This window comes from Aedes albopictus, chromosome 2, assembly GCF_035046485.1.
Source record: "Aedes albopictus strain Foshan chromosome 2, AalbF5, whole genome shotgun sequence".
NCBI lineage: Eukaryota > Metazoa > Arthropoda > Insecta > Diptera > Culicidae > Aedes > Aedes albopictus.
Window position 1 is genome coordinate 96,104,740 of NC_085137.1, and position 24,955 is coordinate 96,129,694.

Sequence of the window (24,955 nt, forward strand, 5' to 3'; positions counted from 1 at the left end):
ATACGACTTCGTGTTGGCTGGGTATACCTTAATTTATAGGATAAAATATGCGATTTTTGGCTTTTTTGACTGCAAGCCAATAAGCAAGGAAATATATTTTTTAAGCAATCAAAGGATAAATTGATCAATTAACATCTAAATTTACGACTCATGCGAAATATTTCGTTTTGCCAAATCAAATTTGATAGATTTAAGCATTTTATGTATGTAAACTTGCATGCAACTTTATGGGGGGGGGGGGGGGTGACTTGTATGGGAAATATCGTACCTAACATAAATCGCTCAAAACTATCAAATTCGATTTGGTAAAACGAAATATGTTGCATGAGTCGATTTCCTTTGATTGGTTAAAATATATATATGAATATTATGCAGCTCACTATAACAATCCGTTTCCGACATTCTTAGCAAACTGCAGTAGAATCACTTGGCATGATACTTCTTCTTCTTCTTCTTCTTCTTTATGGCTCGACGTCCCCGCTGGGACTTGGCCTGCCCCGCTTCAACTTACTTTGAGCACTTACACAGTTATTAATTGAAGGGCTTTCTTTGCCTGCCATTGCATGAATTTGTATATTGTGAGGCAAGTACAATGTTACATTATGCCCAGGGAGTCGAGAAAATCTTCCCGACCGGAACGGGAATCGAACCCGCCGTCTCCGGATTGGCGATCCATAGCCTTAACCACTAGGCTAACTGGAGACCCTGGCATGATACGGGACCTCGCAATACAGGCGACTGGCTCCACCAAAGCTCCACTCCTCACCAACACACTCACTGTCTCGTCATGATGATTGCTGTCACCGATGCTTACTAGGGGAAGGACGCGCATGGGGAATATCACTAATCATTATTCACACCCCACAATATATTTCCATGCTTAATGGCTTGCAGTCAACAAAGCCCAAAATCGCATATTTTGCCTATAAATTTAGGTATAGCTCAAAATTGTGACGTGCTGGAGCAAATCTGAACCCGGATTCGGATTCAGCGGCCCAAAATCTGTTAGAGACACATAAGTTTGCTCTTGAGACAGACCAAAAGTTAATTTTTGTTACGCTGTGTAACCAACTGAAATGGTATGTTAGACATACGTAATGCCTGAAGTTCATAGGCACAATATATGTTGAAAAATTGACAAATTGAGTGGAAAAAATGCCAAAAAATCCAAGTAGAATTACTTGGTGGGATTTGAACTCCTTAAGTTCGCTAGACAGGGTGCGTAACAACCTCTGTGAAGTAGAAAGCCAACCTGAATCCAACGCCCACCTCACCCCACGTTCTTTCCTCGCAATTCACCATCTCCTTCGGTCCTTAGATGTCCACTTCCAACACTCTCTGAGCGTGCCTACGAACAACAGTGAGAGCATGTTATTTTTAGTGTCGAGAATGCTGCCTATCCACAGCACGTGATCCTCCCCAACTTGCGAATGAGACCATCAGTTTGTGTCGGGCGCCCTGTCTAGCGAACTTGGGGAGACGTGGGTTCAAACCCCACCAGAACTACGTGAATTTTTTGGAAATTTTTCCACTCAATTTGTCCGTTTTTCAACACATATTGTGCCTATGAACTTCAGGAATTACGTATGTCTACAATAATACAAGTTGAGATCAATGGCAATGACCCCAGCGAACAAAACGGGCTTGTGATTGGAACCACGTCGCACGTACCAAGCGGATCTGACACGCTTCATTGCATTATTGGGATTGGGACCACCCGCATACTCGTTGATGTACTGAAGGACCGCAGGTTCGGCATTGCAGCGCTGCAGGAGGTTTGTTGGACAGGATCCACAATGCGAACGTTAAGGCGTGTGAGTGGTTGGTGATCGATCGACGAAAGAATGTGCAGGTTGAGGACCAAAGGCAGATCTTCAACTTCAGTATGATAAACATTAGACCAGTTCACTTTTTTTTACCTACCCGTGTCACATCAAATTATCAATCCACATGCAAAAACAAAGCTTCAGTCCAAAAATGAGCCAAATTGATAAAGGTTTAGAGTTATATCAAATCGATTTTGTGTTTTTTCGAGTATTTCCATGAAAATGTACTCAAATATCCAGAAAATTGCACCGAAAAGGTACCGAAAATACCGTTAAAATATAGTTAGAACAATACTCTACAACTTTGCCGAAGACACTACGGTGTTTAAATTGCGTATTTCAAAGTTATTCAACAATTTTCGTTAAAAAATCATGAAAAAATACAATATATTTACGATGTTCCATATAAAAGTCATGTAATTTTACATTGTTTTACGTGACTTATTTAATAAGCTATTGCTCCTATGTGTTACGAACATGTCGTCCATACATCATTTTAGTGTAGGAATTCGTTTTCATTGACTAATTATCAAAAGTTTGTCACGTTGATACTAAAAAATTGTTCAGAGTTGCCAGCACAAAATAAAACAAAGTTACCCATGATTAAAACGTCATTACACTTCTTTGTCTCATCTGCATTAGTTTCAAATTGGTGCAGATGGTTGAGCATGAGATTGTCGATTCGAAGATTCAAGGTTCGAGTCCTGGAATAGGATTTTTTTGCGTCTCGATCCAGCTATAAGTTAATGAAACTACGCACTGCATCTCATTGCAATTTGGCATCATAGCCTTGTTTTGAAACCGTAGATTGCATAGTAAGAATGAAGTTTCTCTTCATCGTGTAGTTGTGTTGATTTGTGGGTAGATAGATACAAGTAAGCTCCAACCACATGTTGCATCCAGAAGCAGTTCCGTCATCGTATTGAATTGTTTTAGCTAAATTGATCGTTATCAAACAGATGCTCAATACTTCGCCCAGCTGATCTCGTCGACACGATTTATTGTCAACAAGTATAAACTTAATGTCTAGCTAGTCCTGGAATGGGCTTAATTGGCAGGTTCCGATCATTATTATTTGGGAGATTGCGTGTAAGTCATGGCAGATTTATCATCCTAACTGCTACAAAGAAAGAAAATAAAGGTTTATCATGTATTTGAGCTTGAACCCGGGACCACCTGATCCTCAGTCTCGAACCTTATCATCTGCACCATTTCTGATACTTAAATTGAAAGACATTTAGAATACGATGACATGACGTCTTAATCATGGTATCTTTGTTTTAAGGGCGGACGGGACGGTCGGGGAAATATCCGCCATTGCTCTGTTGCTACTAAGATGGTAATCTCAGATTCTACTTCATATTTTGCAACAAAAACCTATCACTGTGTATGCTCACTTGCAGTGCATATGCTGATTGTTTTTCAGCATCTTCAGTGCGATAGAACTCGAGATTACCATCTTCAAAATCGCGAGGCAAATTGTTAGAAAGAGAGGCAAGATAGGAAAAATAACACGGCGTCCTGTTTCACCTTAATTCGTGCTGGAAACTCTGTGCGATTTTTAGTATCAATATGACATACTTTTGAAAATTAGTCAATAAAAACGAATTCCTACACAAAAACGATGTATGGACGAAATGTTCGTTACACAAAGGAGTAATAGCTAATTAAGTTAGTCACGTAAAATAATGTAAAATTACATGACTTTTAAATGTAAAATTGTAAAAATATCGTGTTTTTTCGTGATTTTTTAACTAAAATTGTTGAATAACTTCGAAATACGCAATTTAAACACCGTAGTGTCTTCGGCAAAGTTGTAGAGTATTGTTCTAACTATCCAGCTTTTTACGCTGGCTATAAAACAGTGAGGGGTGAACGGAGTAGCAACTACGAATTGTACGGTCATCTCATGCTCATGCTCATGCTCATGGCTATAAAACAGTGAGGGGTGATTCGATTATGACATTTTTTGCCGACAGATTTTATAGTTAGGTCTAAGTAGGCTAAAAATGGAGGTTGTTGATTCGACTGTCAAAAATTTTCACAAATGTTTGTGGTTGACCGTATCGTTTCATGATTCTCATTTGTAATTACTTTTTTTTCAATTTTAGGCACAATTGATAGGATCAACATTATATTGGCAGCTGAGAATACATTTTGGAAAAAGTATTGGTAAAGGCTCATTGCAAACGAAGGGAAATGAGCATGAGCATGAGCATGAGCATGATTGACCGCCCGCGGTTGCTCCTCTGTTATTGCAAGGACAACTACATTTACACAAAGAACGAACAGATGATGCTTGGGATTAGCTTTCTCTTCCTTGTGTAAATGCTGGAATCCCAATACTTTTCAATAAGCAATACCAGCGCCGGCCGCGTCCGAATGCAGGTCAATTGAGGATAGGGAAGGAAGTGATGACGTGATTCTCGCTTAGGCCAATAACCGAGGAATTCTCTGCGTTACTACGAGAAATCACTGGGAGTTTGGACAGGGGAAATGGAGATGTGTTGAGGATTTTGCCGTGGTAAACGAGTGTAATGTTTTGATTCGCGATTAATAATGCGCTCGCGAAGAAATACCCTACTAAACCTTGGACGACGAACGCGATCTTTTGTGCCTCAAAACTCACCCTACATAAGTTATTCATTCGCAACTAAGGAGAACACAATGCTAAACACCGACGCATCTGTAGTTTGCGTTTCCGCGCGAGACAATGCTGAACGCGATCAATTCACAAGTATTAACAAAATAACACGTGATAAATAAATCAGAAAGATTTTACCGCATGGTTCGCCGTCTATCTTTTACCGACCCTCTCTTTTTCCAGAAATTCATGCAACCTTTATTTGAGTCAAAACATTTATTCATTTGGACTAAAATATTACAAATGTCGACACCGAAGATGACGAACCATTCAAATTTTTGTGTTCATGCAAAAAATGAAAGGAAATTATTTATTATCAACTAAATGTGCATTTGGAACTAGCGCCGACACATCACGTGACGAACTTTTCAATATTTGTTAGATAAATACAAAAAAAAAACCAGAGCTGCAGCATCTTCCACTAATTGGCCTCGAAATTACACTGAACTGCTACAACAACACACGGGTACGACGATGTGCACATTCAAATTGTCGACGACAACGCGCCCGATCCGAATGAAAAAAGCGGCACTTCCTTTGCCTCCAAAAACACACTAAACCGCCTCGTACGAAGATGAGTACGCACACAGGACGACGACGCGATGCAACGACGAACCAAGACGGGCTGAAATGCCATCCGCTGCTGGCATCACACGACCGACTCGCACAAAAACTAGTTTTTTTTTCTCTCTAAAAGCACGCACACAGAACGACGACGCGATGCAACGACGAACCAAGACGGACTTTCATACAATCTTTACTATTGAGTCAAAACATTTGTTCATTTTGACTAAAATATTACAAATGTCGACACCGAAGATGACAAACCATTCAATTTTTTGTGTAAATGCAAAAAATGAAAGAAACATATTTATTATCAACTGAATGTGCATTGGGTACTAACGCCGACACATGACGTGACGAACTTTTCAATAGATAAATACACAAAAACCAGAGCAGAATTGTATAAATCCTTTAGCATTAATTATTATTATTATTATTATGATAAAATGGAAAGAGCTCACCAATAAACATCCTTCGAAGTGTCCAGTGCGTATGTGCTACATCATCTTCCACTAACTGGCCTCTTCTCCGAAATCACACTGAACCGCTACAACTACACACGGGTACGACGATGTGGACATTCAAATTGACGACGACGACGACGCAGCCGGCCCGAATAAAAAAAAGCTGCTTTTTCACTTTGCCTCAAAAATCACACTAAACAGCCCCGTACGAAGATGAGCACAGCCAAATCTGCAACGACGACGACGCGGCAGGCCCAAATGAATAAAAAGGCCTCTTCACTTTGCCTCCAAAATCACGAAGATGAGCACAGTCAAATAGACGCGACGACGGACGATGAGCAGTCAAATAGACGACGACGACGACGTGCACGCGGATGATCCGAATGAAAACGCGGACTGTACACTTTGCCACCAAAAACTCACTAAATCGCCCCGTACGAAGATGAGCAGTCAAATAGACGACGACGACGACGTGCACGCGGACGATCCGAATGAAAACGCGGCCTGTACACTTTGCCCCCAAAAACTCATTCGAAAAAGCGGCATTTTGATTTTGCCTCCAAAAACACACTGAACTCCCCCGTACGAAGATGAGCACTGTGAAATAGACGACGACGACGACGCGCTCACGGCCGAACCAAATGAAAAAGCGGCATTTCGACTTTGCCTCCAAAAACACACTAAACTGCCCCGTACAAAGATGAGCACTGTGAAAAAGACGACGACGACGACGACGACGACGTGCTCGCGGCCGAACCAAATGAAAAAGGGGCTGTCCATAAACCACGTGGTCATGAGGGGGGGGGGGGGGGTTCGGTCAATGACCATTTTGTATGGACGAATAAAAAATTTTATATGGACTAATGACCATGCAGGGAGGGGGGGGGGTGGTTGAGAAGTCCCAAAAAAATGACCACGTGGTTTATGGACAGCCCCAAAGCGGCATTTCGATTTTGCCTCCAAAAACACACTGAACTGCCCCGTACGAAGATGAGCACTGTGAAATAGACGACGACGACGACGTGCTCGCGGCCGAACCAAATGAAAAAGCGGCATTTCGATTTTGCCTCCAAAAACACACTCGCTCATTGCAAACGAATGGAAATTTGACCAAAATCCGGCCGAAACTGTCCATAAATACATGTTCAACAACTTTGTGATATGTCTCTTACTAAGCATGGAACAGTGGAATGCGAAGCAATAGTTTGAATAGGAAGGATGTCTCATGTTTGGACTGGAATCTGGCCGGATCTCTGCCCCTTCACGACCCTTATGCATAATACATTTCGTTTTCCAGGGAATGCGTGAAAACAAAAACTGTATGCACCCAAGGAAAAACTTTGAGAATTTAACTGGATCCCTGTGTTTTCATTTAACCTTTTGATAAGAGGTTCAAAAACAGAAAGTACCCACTTATCCACGAGCGGTAACGATGGCGGTTTAACATTGGGTAGGTTTATCAGAGCGGTTGACATTTCGATGTTTCTTGGGGATCGCCTCGGGGATCATCTTCGAATGGTGGACAAAGGAACAAAACCACTCCTATTTTCCTCATTTTCCTCTAGGAAACGCTCGTTTGTACTCCACTAGCGCCATTACCGTTCGCGGATAAGTGAATACACCTGCTGGGCCATGAGGATCCAGATCGTTTGATATTTTCAATGCACGGAATTATGACGCTCAGTGAGTGTTTTTATACCGGGATCCTAGCCAGACTATCATAAACAAAATCCTCCTACAACCCTTCAGGATCGTTGTTAGGACCCTGCCCAGGATCGCCTCGGGGATCATCTTCGAATGATGGACGAAGGAACGAAACCGAAATTCTTTTGCTGCAAAAATTTTACACTCCATTTACAGGTGCCAGATCGTTCTGTATTTGACGAGGGTTAGTACTACAGTTAATTTTTAGTGAAATCCCTTCCTTGGTCCATGAATTGATATCCTGGCATTCATTTCATACCACACAGATCGTATTTTTCACAGTATGGACCTCAAAAGCAAGATTTTTATGATTAAATTGGCTAATATAAAATAAATTTCATTTATCTAAAACCAGAATTGAAATGCTTGATGTTTTATCGTAAACAACATTTTTTTTCAATCTTGTTGAAGAGCTTACTTCGATCAAACTATAATAAAATTATAATGTCGGCAAGAAATGTCAGAGAGGGGTGATTCAAACTTTATGGCACGCCAGCGTAAAAAGCTGGATATCCTAACGGTATCTCCGGCACCTTTTCGGGGCAATTTTGTAAATTTCTGAGTAAATTTCTGTGAAAACGGCTAAAAAAACACAAAATCGATTTGATACACCTTTAAATCTTTATCAATTTGGCTCAATTTTGGACTGAAGACTTGTCTTTGCATGTGGATTGATAATTTGATGTGTCACGGAGAATCGGAAAAAAAAAGTTTCAAAGTGATCAGGTCTAATGAACATGTCTTCAAAAACAAGTTTAAATGTATAATTTCGATATATTCAAGTGTAGGCAATAAATTTAATACAAACTTTAGGGTATTTTAACCAATAGTGGACCCCTTAGTAGCTGAAAATTGTTCTGATCGTTAAAACAGTATGATATTCCAATTGAATTGCCCCTGCACAGCAAGTTCTATGTCTTTCCTGCACATTGCACACAAAAACCTTACCAAACCACCCTATATTTCCCATAAAATAATCATTTCAAATCTGGCTCAAATTATCCTATAGTGGTCCCCCCGGGGTCCACTATAGGATTGTTGGGGTCCACTATAGGATAAATCGTATTCTCTTACCATGTTAAAACGGAGACAATAGTGGACCCCCTTGGATTTAACCAATAGTGGTCCCCCAGATTTGTTTACATTTACAAATTTGTTCAAAAAATCAAATTATTGCTTTCCAGCGTAGCTCCACCACTTGTAACTACTGGCTAGGAACATGATCCATCGTCTCCCGGTGGAAGTTCACCGGTAAAAACAAATTTAAGCAGGAAAATTAGGAAAAATATAAGGGGGTCCACTATAGGTAAGGGGTCCACTATTGGCTAAAATACCCTATATGCTACACTTATAAAACTTTTGACATATACATAATTTGGAATGTGCTGGAATAATTATTTGTAAAAAAAAAATAGTAAAACAAGCGATTTTTCGGATAAAAATCTTATTTTATGAGCGCTAAATACTTTTTTTTTTTCTTAACTTCTTACACTAGTTGTGCCAAAATATGTGCTATAGATTGCAATATACCGAGTTTGCACAAGATTTTATAAAAAATGGGTAAAGTTTGAACCAGCTGTTCGGCAGCCCCTAAGTCGATCTGGTTTTAAAGTTTTTCTAAAAATTGTATTGAGAGCGTAACCTCTTTTTTTCAACTGAATATTATCTTTTGGAAGTACATTATTGGAATATGGGATCACACATGTCATAATTTGCGAAAAATATACGAATTGACCTTAATTCAGATAAGCTCAATTTTACATCAGAGCATATTTTTTGTGTGGTTTTTGATATTTTCGTCATAATCAAGTGGTTTATTCAATTTTTATGTTCAAGATCAGCAGAAGTATAATGTTTTACGTTAAAGCTATGTTCACTTAGAATCCGGAATCATGTCACATTTTCTAGTGGCGCTCTCAATGAACATAATCATCATTCTTTTGCAGCACTCTGATCATACACTAATGCTCTTTAAATGGTGAAAATTTCATCGATTTCTGGCAACGAGTGAAAAGTTATTTCAGATTGAAGACAAGAGGAGGAAAAAAATCTTGCACAAACATGTTGAAAATTTAGCGCTTCCATCTGATGAGACATTGACAAATGTAAGTTGGAATATATGTAACTATTAGCAATTTTCCATCTGATCAGTGGCGTAGCCAGAAATTTGCTCTGGGAGGGGTTTTCGATGTTCAATATTAGCTTTTTTCATTTGACAGTCACACTTCATAAAATTATACACTGAATTTAAGCCATAGGTTCAAAATTGTGGCGCAGCCGAAAATTTTTTTCATCACAGAGCGTTTTATACTGGAAATTTGTTCCAGAAATTTCGGCTCTGGGGGGGGGTTTTAACCCTAAAACCCCCCCGTGGCTACGCCAGTGCATCTGATGTGACGGAAATCGGCACATATGACAAAGTATATTTCTTATAGAGTATGACGAAGCAGATCTCTACATCATGTAAATCAGGCACTGCAAAAAAACAAGAACTCGAAAACAAATGGCAACGAAATACGTAACCGAATAGGTAATTTCAGTTCGTCAAATCCCTTCTTATGTCAATCACATTAAATGACAGCCAAATTTAGTTAGTGGATTGTTGTTCGGTTTAGAATTAGATTCTCAATAATTGAATTGACGACGACCTATGCTTTGATTTATCCCCATTCATGTTTTCCAAATGGGGCAGTCATTCAATTGACAAGCAGACAAGAAATCTGTCACCGCAACGTGTCCCCCGAATGATTCGATGATTGCGTGGGAAGAGTCAAGATTACAATCCAAATCCGAAGCCAAAATCTCGGCGCCATCAGTCATCATCAGCCGCTCGATAGAATCAGACTCCATTCATCCCCGGTACACGAAGATTAGTGAGCTGTTAACAGTTTCCTGACGACTTTTTGCTTACGCCTCTTTCCCATAGCACCATCGCCCACCCATCGGTCAACCGAAGTACGGACTAATATTTCTCACCTCATTTGCTTCGATCAATGCACGGGGGGACTTAATTAACGCAAATCATTTGTACCATGGGTTTCGCCTTTCGTGTGGTATAACACAGTAGTGGTCGAACTGTGGAAGGACCTAATTGCTTAATCGGAAATGGAGAAAGTGTGATGTCCAGAAAAGAAAAGCTTGAGGAAGGCTGCCTTTCAGATCATTTGCCTTCAGGAAACATGCTTTTAAATGAAAGCTTTGTTCAGTGATTAGGGCTTTGATATACAACAATTCGTTTCGATTTAATGCTTGGAAAGTTCTTATACGCAGAATAGTGATATTAGATGTCAAGGCTGCATGTTTGTCATCATATCTCAGCCTTAATAATATCAATTAGGCCAGTGCCTTAAAAAACGACTCACATCAGTCAACATTTGGCAAATCGTTCTCAGAAGTGATTTATCACGCGTTTATGCTATCTCCAACGAAGTGACAAGTGATTTCGCTAATGAGCTTCGCTTACTCATGGTCAATGAAGCTCGTAAAATAAACTAGAAGGAAAGTTCCACTAGCAATTCATAATGCGACTAGGGCAAGACAATGCTTACATTAGTTCTAATATCCACCTAAACGAATGCCCCTTATGTATACAATGCCGCAGTTTTTCTTCGCCGGTTATTCAACGAGATGACACCGCACCGATTCCCGGTATCCGGAACAGAAGACGACGACTTTCTTTGGGGTCGTCGTTGATGATACGTCTAGGTACCTACAATCTATTTAGCCGCCGGAGAGGAAACTGTGTGTTGATGTCGCCTCGCTGGCGCCAACATACTTTTTCCACTTTATTTTATTAGCTCCACCCGCCCGAAAAGAGCACAGTCGAGCGACCGACAACAACGGTTTGGTCGTCGTCGTCGTTATGGATATGTGTCACACCCCGGACTATTCTCCCACCTCCACCGACACCGCGATGACGAGGGGCTGGGTGGACTCCTAGTTGTCTATTCGTCATCGTGGGTGGGTGTGAGCGATGGTGCGGAAGGTTGAGTATTTGTTCGTCTCCTCTGTTCGAATGGTCAAAACAAGGGTTGTCTGGTTGCGGTGATTTATCCCAAGTATGAAAGATCCTGTCACATTCCTTTGTTCCATGGCGCTGTTGTTTTGCTAGGTTAGGTACACAGCGCATTTCGTTGTCAGTCAACATTGAAGGGATTTCTCATGGAATGATAACAATGCCGGTGTTACACAAAAGGTGTCAACCAAATGGATTTTTACGGAATGCGTTTCTGTGAGATATTTTTTAACGTTAGATGGATACTCTCATTTGTATCACACTGAAGATTGTTGGAATATTATATAATGAGAAGTTTTGAAAGATGTGCATCTCATAATTAACATGGTCTAGAACAATTCTCGGACCAAGAGAGTGCGAAAAAGGGGGCATCGATTACGTAGAGGAAAGAGGGGCATAACGCTCCGGCTAAGCATATGTGGTCATAAACCTCAAATGATGTTTATTTTGAGGTCGTATTCTGCCTTGGAGAGCAGTTTACTCCTTTACCTAAGAGACTTCAATTTTTGGCCCGCGTGCCCACAAAATTTCCCATTAAAATAAACAATTCAAAAACGTGTTACTTTTTAGGTGCCGGAAAACTGCAGGAGGCAAAACGCCTTTTGGGTGAGGCAAAACGCCTTTTGGGTGAGGCAAAACGCCCGCTGGCATTTCCCGCTTTGACTTGTTGTGAAATACCAAGGGGCTCCATCGAACTCTTCCCAGCAGCAAATGAAGGAGTAGGAGGCGCGTGGTAGTTTAATGGGTTGATTCCATATAATCAGCGCGCAATGTCTTAATTTCTGTGCGCTGCAAATTAGTTAATCCTTCCAAATGTGGAAAATCGTCGTTTTACACGCTTTTCTATCGACAATAGCAGCCGTTCTTGACCTTAACCTGCTCAGTTTGAGTTCTAGTTTTCTTGCATCTAACGGAAACCTCCACAATATTATGAAATCGCGTGAAGGCGTTTTGCCCCCGGGGGGCGTTATGCCCAAATTCATCCTAGTCGAAAACAAAGCGATTACGGCATCGTTTGATTACGTTCATATTTAATTCTCGGGCTATGCCTATACTTTTAGACTGATAAAGCCACAACAAAAAATACAATGCATAAGTGATGCCTTGCATTCGACTATCGATAGATTTACAAAGGGATGCATACATAAATTAGTGAGTTCATTTCATGCTAACATTGTATTCTTAAAGTTAGGTTATCAGGTATCAGAAGGCCGGCTCCAGAGGCACGTTATCCTCCATTTGGGACATTTGTGCCATCGCCATACATATAAGCCTATTTCATCATTTACCTGAGGGAGAATGGGACAAGGGATGGAATGGGATTAGGAAAGGGAAAGGTGATGAAATAGGAAGGGGTACCCTAGAAGAGGGAATGAACGCATAAGCGCAATGAGAGCTCTTAGCCCATACCACAATGGGTTTATTCAGTGCCCTGAAAAGGACACTGTAAAACGCATAAGCGTAAAGAGAGCCTATAGCTCATTGGAGGTAGCTTGTGACGTCATGCGACTTTCAATATGACATTGAAAGGCACGTCATCGAAAGCATCCTAAATATTCAAGAAATTACCGCAAAACCTACGATTGAGCGAGTACTTTCTTGAAAACATATACAACTTTGTGTAAAAGAGTCACTGTGGACATCCCAAATTGGGAGGCATGTGAGTTCACATGAGTAGGCATGTCAGCCAGACGAACATCACTGATGTGATAATCGACAATGCGTTTCAAGCATTTCAGAAAGAACGAGGTAACCAGATAAATCTGAAACTCATTCCATCTTTATACAACGCACGCACCCTTTCGGGATAAAACTACAGAGTAATTTCACGCCATGAAAAAACCCCATAGAAAACTACAAGAGTTCAAAACATGTTTGAAATACTCAAATCCCTCTGCAGAAAAATAGGACAAAACCCCATTTCCTCCTGAAGATTTGAATTAAGCAGAGCTTTTTAGGGCCCACTAAGTCGATTATATAGCTATAATTCTCAAGCGGAAGCTAGAGATTCGTAACTATACAAAAGACTGGTTTATCCGAAGATATTTTGAACTTGAACAGATCTGAGTTCCATTCAGGATTACCTCTTGCAGTCCGCACAGACTGCAGAGGACAAGCTTCTTTCAAAGCAATAGTTATGGTATGCCACAATGGAGGGCGTTGTAGGTACAAAACCACAATGAAACTCTCTTGGAGTAGCAATGGAAGCGAGTTATCCACAAAATGTGGTCGCAACCAATTAGTACAGGTTTCCTAATTCGTTGAGCAGGGACGCGTGAATACGCAAATTTTGCGAAGGAACACTCAAAAGTGCAAAGAAGGTCAAATGGAGACTCGTCATCTGACACATGCCAATCAGTTAACTCATGACAAATTCTGCTCATGCAGAGATTGGTTAGGTGCAATTCTATGTTAAGTTATCCATGAACTGTACTACCTAAGTATTCCATCAAACTGAAGCATCTCAAATTAACGTTTGAGCTACTTCAGATGATGTAATCATCGTAGATTCGTAGCAATACTGCCAAATATCAACGAAAAAATGCTGAATACAGGAGCTTGCTTGAAGGCATCCATAAGGAAAGGTTGAAACATACTGTTAACGTTATTCTAAGATATAGCATGCTCGAGGCACGACACTTCATTTATAATGAAAGAAGCAAAACTGGGTTCACAAGGTAACCTACACAGAAATTACCCTATGAAAATGAATTTTTTGAAGTAGAGCCACTTGGGCCACGCACGCTTTTTACGCTGAAAATTGATCTGAGGTTTCCTAGCCGTAGCCACTACCCAAACTAGACAGGATTACACTCTTCACAATCACAGCACAAAAAGGAAACATCAACGACAAACCAAATCGGTGTCAATTGAAAAAAAAAACGCCAATGGCGAAAACGCATTTAGCGAAACCGTATAGGTAGTAATGTAAGCTAATTTACAACATTTGAATAATCCCGCCCTTATTTAGCCTCAAATTTGAGACTTAAGAAGGGCAACTGATTATCTCGGAGAAACGCAAGGTCTACTGCACTATTGCTCCGGTTAGCGCAGTAAGGGCGTAATACTGTGGAGGACGCCCTAATTCTCCACAGGCTCCGTTTGTGGTTAGGTTTTTATTAGACCCCCCTAACCATTCATTCCTTGGCACGGTAAGCATAAAGCCGCATAACACCATGAATTAGGGGTCACCTGTTTAGTGGACTCTTACCACTGGATCAGGCGGTCCGTAGTGTTATTCTTAGCCAATTAAGACAATCGCTACCGACACTACACAGCTAAATATCTAGGCTGATCGGGAAAAGAAGTTAACATTGATGGCTAACTTCCGAACAAGCCCGAACAGCCGGACTGCTATGCCTATACTTTTAGACTGATAAAGCCACAACAAAAAATACAATGCATAAGTGATGCCTTGCATTCGACTATCGATAGATTTACAAAGGGATGCATACATAAATTAGTGAGTTCATTTCATGCTAACATTGTATTCTTAAAGTTAGGTTAGGTAATATGTGTTGGCTTAGGGGAATCGTTCAGCAGGGTGCTCATTATTTCATCAAACTTTAAACTAACGGTTGTATAACTACTTCCTGAGCACCCATTGTTGTGCAGAGGGCCAAATCAAAAGATTGCCAGCCATCATTTTGACTTGTAGCCGAGTCAAATTTCTGTCGACTTCCTTTATTTCCTTGTTCATGCTGCACCGCCATGAGCCCCTGGGTCTGCCTCTGCTCTACTGCGATGTCCTGCTGGGTTCCAAACTAATGCTTGTTTGCAGATTTCGTTCCCGCCCCTGCGTAGAATGTGCCCGACCCAACTCCACTGTCGCTCTAGAATTTCTGTTGCTATCGGCTTTTGATGACACCGACGATGAAGCTTTACGTTGGAGATCCAATAGTGAGACCACCATGCACGAATTATATACCACAGGCATCTATTGCTAACGACCAGCAGCCGTTAAGTGTTCTCCACTGATACACACCAGGTTCCACTGACGTACAGCAGCACAGATTTCACGTTTGAGTTGAAAGTTCGGATTTTAGTGCGTCGACTAATCGGTTTGTTTTTCCATACATATCTTAAACTCACAAAGACAGCCCTCGCTATCTTGATTCGTGCACCTACGACCGCCATTTGGCTATCAAGATATTGGATGCTTTCAACATTCTCCGCAACTTGCCCAGGTACCGTGAACCTGGAAGGGTTGACCGTGTTTACATCCAACGATTTGGCCTTGTTGACGTTAATGATGAGATCTGCCGCCGAGAAGCGATTGGCAAGATCATCGAGCTAACTCTGCATATCTGAGCTAGAAGAGCAACGTCATCAGCCAGTTCGAAGTCATTTAGGTGGTCGATGGTAATGGGCTGCCACAGCAACCCACGATCAATCGCGCGTAGCAGGATCTCGTCGATTACGATGAGAAACAGTAGCAGTGATAGTAGCGGTGATAGACCTTGCTCCAGCAATGACCCAGAAGAATCAAATGAGATACTCTGCACGAAAACGCCCCGTATGTACTGTGCTTCAATGAGGCTGATGATTTTCTCAGGGACACCCTTGCATCTGAGGACTCCCCACATGTTTTCGTGATTGAGGCGGTCTAAAACTCTTGGTAATCAATGAACACCAGGTAGAAAGCGAACTGTGCCGCTTTAGTAACCATGCTGTTGAAGCTGTATGTATTGCATATATATATATATGTTTTGGGTGGCTTTCTCAGTCTTTAAGTCGAGAACGAATTGTTTTCTACTCTCCCGACGTTTCGGCCGAAGGGTTTTGGCCTTTCTCAAGGGTCGTAGTGTCTATCGTCTCCCGTGTAGATAGTTGCCTAACCATTTGTGTTTGGCCTCCCTTTTCATTACCTGTTGTTTTTTAAAGGTTTTGTAATATATTTAGTTTTGATTGGACTTCATAGCACTGGTAACGATCGTTTCAAAATGGTTGGTGACCGGTTTTCAGGAAAAAAAAAGTTAAGGATCTACTCATTTTTTTTTCATGCATTCCTGCTATAGCTATTCTTCTTTTGGTGGAAATATTCTCGAAGATTTCCTCCAGAATTTCTTCCAGAGTTCGTTAACATTTCTTCATAACCTTGATATATCGACTGTAAAGTTTTCTATCAAATATGGTTTGGCTTGCAGTTCACGAATGGTATTTCCAGAAATTTTGCCAATGAGTGCTGTAGGGGATGAAAAAATATATGTCCATAAATATTTACAATTTGTAAAGAGTTTCTCCAGGAACTTCTTTTGGGGATTCCTCTCAAATATTTTCAGACATTGTTCCATGAATTCTTACGGAAAGATTTCAAATAATTCCTTCCGAGATTCTCCAAACGATTCGTATAGGAATTTCTCAAAAAGTGGTCACAATATTTTTTTTTTCGAATGTCTTTTTTGCAGAAATCTTCCTGGATCTTTTTTTTTTTTTGAGGAATCAGATTTTTTTACAAGAATTTCTCATGAAAGTAATGTAGCATTCTTCTAAGAACTCGTCAACAAGTGTATCTAATTTTTATACAAGGATTTTCTTCTATATAAATTATGAAAGAAGTTTCAAACAAACTCATGGATAAATCTATGAACAGTTAATGGAAGTCATCTTAAAAAAAAAATCAGGAAAAATTCCTAGAGAAAAAATACTGGATAAAATCATTTTCTTCTTCTCTTTCTCTAAGCGTATCGTCTCAACACGGGATAAAGCACGCTTCTTAGTTCAGTACTCTATGAGGATGTGCTCCAGCAATTCCTCTTTAAACTACCCCCAGATATTATTCCCGAGATTCTGTCTAGAATTTCTCCAGGGAATTCTCCAGAAATGTTCCAAAAAATCTTCAAGAGAAATACCAATAGGTATCCCCGAAGGAATTTCTGGTGGTATCGTTAGTTCATCTCGGGTCCACGCTTAACTTCCCTTATGAAGGAGGAGCTCACATTTCGATTCCAGTTCTTCGACGTGATAACTTAATAAATATGTATGAGTCTTTGATGAAATTCCTGGAGGAATCGTTAGAAGAATTTCTCAAGGAATCCAAAGGAGATCCTTCTGAAAAATAAATCATAAAAGAAACCCTTCAAAAATCCTGGGGGAACATCTAATGGAATTCCTGTAGAAACACTCGAAGTAAATTTTAGAAGAACCCCTGAAGAAGTTCAGAAATTTTCCAGAAAGAATTTCCCGAAAGAACCTTTGAAAGAATCTCCCAAGCACATTCTTGATGAATCCCAGAAACATGTTTTGGATTGAAACCATTTAAATGCTCGAAATCCTCAAAGGAATTCCTGGTAAACTCCTGAAAGAAATTCAGAGGAATCCCATAAGAAATTTTCTGTAGGAACCAACATTATATGGAATTTCTGGAATAAGACCAAAGGACCATTTGGATCCCATGAAGGAGTTTTTAAACCAGTATCCTTATGAACTCATAACAGAGGCCTCGAAGAATTGTTAGAGGAATCTTCAAAGCATTGCATTAGGGAATTGAAGATTTCTTGGAGGAATTCTGTAGAAATCCCTGAGACAACCATCGCCAAAATATTTCTGGACGGATCCTTGAAAAAAAAACCTTGATGAAATACCTGAAGCAATGCATTCAGGAATCTCCACAGAAATTCTAGGAGAAACTCCCGAAAAAAAATATCCAGGAAACTCGTAAATATTCTTAGAGTGTCGATGAATGTTTGAAGGAAATTTATTTCGCATACCCTAAAGGGATTGCTGGTTGAATTCCAGGAAACACGTCCGAAACAATTCACCTGGCGGACTTATCGAAACATATCCTGAAAAAATCCTCAAATAAATTGCTGATAGAATATCCACAGGAATTCCTTCGGACATCTCCAATGGAAATTATGCCTGGAAAAATAATAATAAGAATATATTCCGGACGAAATCCCAGAATCAATAATTGAAGGAATCTGTAGATTCTTATGGTGGAATGCAAATTACCAGATAATCACGCAGCTTTAATTAGCGGTGACACCCTAAAGGGCCAAAAATGTGCTTAGATTTGCGATATCTTTACTCGTTTTTGAGTTATTGAACATAAGGGACGGCCTATTAATCATGCTCCGCGCTGGAATCTATAAATCTTCGCAATGGGCAATATAATGTGAGAGCCTTTTATAAAAAATGTTACATTTATCTGATAGGCCTCACGATTAAGAAACAAAGCGTTGTGAAATATTTTAGGTACCTAGTTACTATATTTTACGATAATCTAACATATAAAACTTGTTTAGAGTACACTTAAAAAACTAATAACAATATTATGATTCATTTGGTTCGTAGTCGCGCAACGCAATTTAAGGGCAACGAAGCGTAAAAAACACATTCCAATGCACTAACATGCATTGCCCGTTGCACATAGAAAGTGCAATTCAACGGGGGGCAGCACCAAACCGGAGCACACATTCTACCGGGGAGGAAGCAAGGCTACGAGTGAGTGCAACCCTGCAACCACCCCCAACAACAATACCGTAAAAGTTAAATGAAAATCGTAAACTATTTTCCGAGCCATTTCGCCTTCGCAATCCATTTGAGGCTAGTATAGCTTTTTGCCACACATACACGAAGAACCGCTTCACTGCTTTCAGGGGAAAAACTTCTGTCAATAGCGTTCGATCGTTAACGAACATCCATTTTATCTCCTTTGGAGTTTTGAAGATGTGCTTTTCCCCGGTGCAGTCGTCCTGCCTGTTGTTCCGCCGGCAACCACCAGAGCGATCTGATCCACAAATATTTTTTTTTCGACAATTTGTGCACCGCAGAAAACAAGCTACTGATGCACACGGCGGGTAGAAGCTTGAAAGAATTGTGCACGAACCAATCGCCAGAATGCTTTCAGCACCTTGTTGTTGTGCCAAGCCGGCGATGCTGTGCGATTCGGAGCTCGGTTGTCCGCGGACACATCTGCTCACTGACTGGTCAAAGGCTGGCAAGATACCGAAGAAAAGTAGTATAAAAGTCAATTATTTTATTAGATGCTCGTTAAATTAGAAAAATGCAGAGAGAAGAAATAGGAAAACCTATTAATGAGACTAACTTCAAAGTGCGAACGGATAATCAGCTAGGCTGTCGGGATAAAGCTGTCGAGTTAAATGAATTTGTACATTTCGACTGGTTGGATGCACTAGATGTTGGATTTCTCGGCTATGCAGTCACCAACTCTTTGGAACGACAACGGCTTTAATTCGTTCCTACGTTTCGGCAATGTTTATTGCCATCTTCAGGGGAAACTGGGAGATTTTATTATAAAACGTTAACTCTTAATTTTTGTTTTTCGTCATTGTGTAAACTTACAATCATTTGGTTCATTCGGTGTCTGTAGTCTTTGCTAAGCGGTATGTCTGTTTGGGATTTTTTGATAGTCTGTATATATAAGGCCGTCCAATCCGTCATATCACCTTTTTAAAAAACTATGATTTTTTTTAAGACAAACACCTGTAACTATTGAACCAAAAGAGATACGGACCTTCTCAACGCACGAAACGACGCGTCTTCAAATGCTCTACAAGTGTTTCTTGGGCAACTTTGATAAAAAAAATCGAAACTGAAAAAGTTAATGCCAAAAAACCAGTTTTTCTTGAACCACCCTAAGCTTATTCAGAAAAATATCTCTAGATCGGTCAATTTTAAAGCTACTTAAAAACTGTCTTCAGCAAACTTGCTCGAAATTGATAGATCTACAACTTTCCCGAATGTATATAGTTATTCTTGCAAATGGAAAAATTTGGTTTCCAATTTGAAAATATGGACACCCTAATTTCCATGCACATTGAAAAGAGGGCCTTATTATTTGGAACAACTTTGTAGAAGACCATATTTGTCTAAAAACTCATTTGAAGGCGCTGAATGCATCTTTCCTCGTAAATCTGGTTCGTGAACCACTGTGCAGTGTTATCTGTGTTGTATATATGGCACATTTCTAGGAATGCTAACAAGATGCTGTAAGATATTGGAATGTGGGCTTATATAGACTATTTTGGCGTTTTCAAAATTTAACCTATGTTCTTGTTCTATGCAATGTTCTATTAGAGCTGTTTTGCTTTTGGGCTCTTCTATCTAATTGCAGTGGGCTGTTCACGTATTGGAGATACTGTTTTAATTTGTTTACGCGTGTGTTGTGTCCCAATGTAAGTTTGTAGAACACGAATTAATTCAAATTTAAGTTTAGCACATGTACAGATTATTAAAAAAATCCCAAACAGACATTTCGCTGTTTACTATAAACTCAGCGTTCTGAATTTTCTCTCATTCTCACGAAAACATAATTCTCCCCCATGCCAATTTCCAGCGAAAATCTGGCTAGAGAAATCTCCCGCACAAAGAGCAGAGTGAACATGTTTTTTCACTCACTCCCAAAGCTGCGAGAATTTCGTTTGCCCTTCGTCGCCCGATCATGTTGTCTTTTCTTGGCTTCTATGATGCCGACGATGATTGGTTTTATGCAGTAAATTTTCAACTCTCTCTGTGTGGTGTGGATAGACTGCGCGTGTCGCGGTTGTTTTTAGTAATGTTCCAGGTTCGAATCCCGTCGCGGGCACAATTTTTGTTAATCTGCTTTGAAAAGATTTTCGTGAGAATTTGGTGAGTGAAAATTCAACAGAACGAAAATAAATAATCTGCAGGCTGGCGCGATTTTCAGTTATCATTAATCGCTGCTCTGGAAAGAAGTTCTGGAGAGGAAAAGTATTTCTCAAGCAAAATAATGAAAATAAGCTCTCCCGCCGCCGTGAGAATGGCTTATTTCGTATCGCATAAACGAAAATTACGACTCCTGCATAAACTGATATACTTAAAAATGTACTTTTGGATGTTCGAGGGTTCGATTATTTGGAAAAAAAAACTATTGGTGAGAATTCGGCTTTGCAAAGCCGATCCCACCAGTCCTTAAACATGTACATTCTTTTGTTTAACATAACATTTACGAGTTTCTGGTAGAACTTCCGTGTTGCTTGGAGTTGGCGCAGCAGTTCCATTACATCGCACACCGCATTTTCCAGACATCGCTTTTTCTTCCAAAATAGGCGAGTCTGCTGTTTCCCCATCTGTTTGTAGCATTTCACGGTTCTCGCTACAACATTACCAGTAATGTTCCTCCAAAATCGCTCTAAACTCCTCGTCGACTCTGTAGTGTCAGGATAATTGCAGTCGGTGAAATAGACGAACCCACTGGATGGGTTCTAAGTGTATTATGATGATGTGTAAGAGTGGATGTAAATAGCTTCTGGATATCAGTTCAATGCAAAATAAAGATAGTTGTAAACTGACTACCAACGGACTTAGTCGTCATGTATCATGCGTCATTTAATTCTCCGAAGTATCTTAAAATCTCGGTTATAACAGTGTCGACGAGGAGAAATTTGTGTTCAAAGTATGCCGTATGTTTCACGTTAACCAATGAGTGAATTTTGTTGTTTCGCCGTGAATTTTGGTGTACGTAATTTGTGATATGTGGTGCGATATGTTTTGTCAACTTCCCCGTTCAACCCGTATCCTTTCACGACCACCGGTATTCAGTGCTTTTGGCGTGAATTTTTCGGTGTTCGTTTTTGGTTGTGCATAAAGGCAAGTTTGTGATATCCACCATTGTGAAAACGCGTGCAATGTTTAGTGCATTAAAACCCAATTTATTTATTTGTCTTTTTGTATTTTTCCTCTTTCTGTTTTGGCATGGCTTGGCGTGAGTGAATGTTTTTTTTACTGAGCCTTTTCTCATTTTATTGCTTGCCATTTTATTTTTATAAGAAAGAGAGGCGTACTATTGTTTCTGGTACGCATTTTTATTTCAATGCACAAATGATATGGAAGATTTTTTTTGTAGATTTTCATTTTGCCTGATCTTTGATTTGTGCAGTACCATTTTCTTTTCATCCGTTGGAACGCTTCTGCAACACTATTGTTTTGGTCAACTTTGGCGACCGAGCGGTAAAAGTAGTAAAGCCTATAGCGCTAGTGTGCGTTTTGTTTTTGGACTGTCACGTAATGGAAACAGAGGCAGAAATTGCATTTCAGTTTCTTATGATTCGGACGAGGATCGATATCAATGCGTGATACGTTTTGGCGTGATAAGTTCGATTAGTTGCTATTTCGTGCTCTGCTCTGTTTTCGATTTGGGTCCGCGAAACTGGTTGTACAAAGAAATTCGTGACCAACAAAAGATGATGATTTGACAGTGAGTGTGTTGCGTATATTTTGATTGCCTGGATTATGACGCAGCTATGCATTCTTCATTGCTTTTAAGTGCATTTTTGAGAAGAACGTTCGAACTTGCTGTATGATTTACGACCGCAGGTATATATTACCTTTTGGCGTTTTTTCCCAGCAAGTTTTTTTTATGGTAATAAGCGTGTATGTGTATTTTCTACGTTTTGTATTTCACGCTGTAGGATTTTGTGTATGTAAATTTTGTGCGTGACTGATATTTTTTATTTTGTGGACATGCAAATCCAGCATTTTTTTCACAACCACCGGTATAGTGAAGCTTTTGGTGTGATTTTTTACGACTGATGTGCTGTGTATGTGATATGTGATAATGATGTGCAAATTAGATTTTTTTACTCAGTGTTGTTTTTATTTTGTGATGGAGTCTTCAGTGGATATGTGTTGTGGATTTGAGAAAACCATTTTACCCGAACACATTTGTCTGTGTGTTATGGTTTCAGTGAATAGGATTTTTCATCCCATTTTTCCCGTTCGTGTGTGTGGTGATGAGTGCGGTAGGAAGTGATCAACGCCGACAAAATGCATTCTGCTAAGTTCAACGAAGAAAATGCTTTGCAAATGTATTTTGTTTTTGTTGATGTGCTGATTATCGTCCTACAACTTTGGTCCAGCGATGACGATCGACAAGCAGAACTGCGTGATCATCTTTTACTTTGAACAACATGCGCTGAAAGTTGTAATGCTGCTCGACGATATCGTATGTTATTTTTGGGCTGGAGGTAAGTTACCGCTGGGATGATTCAAGTGTTTAAATTTTGACTGTGCCACAACAGTTTTTTTTTGGAAGCAGTTGTACGAGTATTGTTTTTTGTATGTTGCTAAGACCTGCTAAAGCTGATTGGAGCAATTGATGTCACCTTTATTTTTGGTCTATAAAGCTTTTTATCACTACACAATTTTGACGTAGGACTACGACCTATTTTTTTGCTACCGTTAAACGCTTGATTTTTTAAGATGGATTTTTTTAAACAATCGGGGAACACAAGCCGTTTGGATTGTGAGATTTCAATGGCATCGACCAGATGGAGCAGGACTGCGGATATATCGATGTTTTGGATACGAGCAGTTTGCAGAGTATTGCAATAACAGCGTAAAAGGAGGATATCCAGAGCAATGATCGTATCATGCTTATGGGATGGAGAGAAACAAGAATGTCTTCCATACTTGTTTGATAGAGTATTTGAACTTCTGTTGGAGGGAAGAATGTCGTAGGAAAATAAAGAACTAACAGAGATAATAGTTTTATGAATCCATAACTTTTCACTACATCAATACATCTGTGTAATTAGGATATTAAGTTAGAAGATATTTTCAGAATATTTTCAAAAGATTTAATTATATGTATATTATTCGCTAGATATGCAAGTATTATACAAATAGCTTGCCTTCAAAAAAAAAACCATCGATTTCGATGTTTGATAGCATAGATTGTTTTTGAAATGTACAGATCATTATCATCTTAAGGGGGAAGGAACTGTAGTGTCAGGATAATTGCAGTCGGTGAAATAGACGAACCCACTGGATGGGTTCTAAGTGTATTATGATGATGTGTAAGAGTGGATGTAAATAGCTTCTGGATATCAGTTCAATGCAAAATAAAGATAGTTGTAAACTGACTACCAACGGACTTAGTCGTCATGTATCATGCGTCATTTAATTCTCCGAAGTATCTTAAAATCTCGGTTATAACAGACTCCTTTCCACGTACCCGATGGTGCTCCGGCTGCGATGCCGAACCCACAGCCTTTCAGTAGATCGGCGAGTATATTTGAATAAAATTAACCACGACATTTGAAGGACGCTCAAGGAGTTTCTTTTAGGATTTCCATTTTTGAGAATTCCTGCCTTATTAATTTTTCTAGCACATCCTTCTACGATTCCATTTGACATTTCCTCCATTTTTTATTCCCTCAGGGGTTCCTTCAAAGATCCCTCCAAAAACTACTTCCGGAGTTCCTTCTTAGATTCCACCAAAAGTTCCTTCTGAGATTTCTCCAGGAGTTTTTTCTAAGGTTTTTCTAAAAGTTTATCCATGGTTTGCTTCGGAAGTTCTTTCAAGGGTTTCTTCTCTGTTTCACCAGAAATTTCTTCGGACATCTCTTCAGGGATTTTAACCGGAATTTCTTTAAAATTCTATTAGTATTTCTTTCTGGAGTTCCTAAAGAAGTCCCTTTCGGGATTCCTCCATGAGTTCCTTCTTGGTTTCCTTCGGGAATTCACTCAGATATTCATTCCGAGATCTCTGCGGGAAACCCTTCCGGCATTCTTTCAAAACCCCTCCAGAAGTTGCTTCTGGGATTCCTCCAGAAGGTCTATTTCGTATTCCTTCAGGAATTCCTTCCTGGATTTTTCTGAATGTCTTCTGGAATTCCCCGAGGACTTCCTTCTAAAATATATCCAGGATTTTTTTCCCAGGATTTCTCCAGGAACTTAATCCGGCATCCCTCCATTCACTCCTTCTGGAATTCCTCCAGGATTTTCTTTCTTAGATTTCACCAGGAGTTCT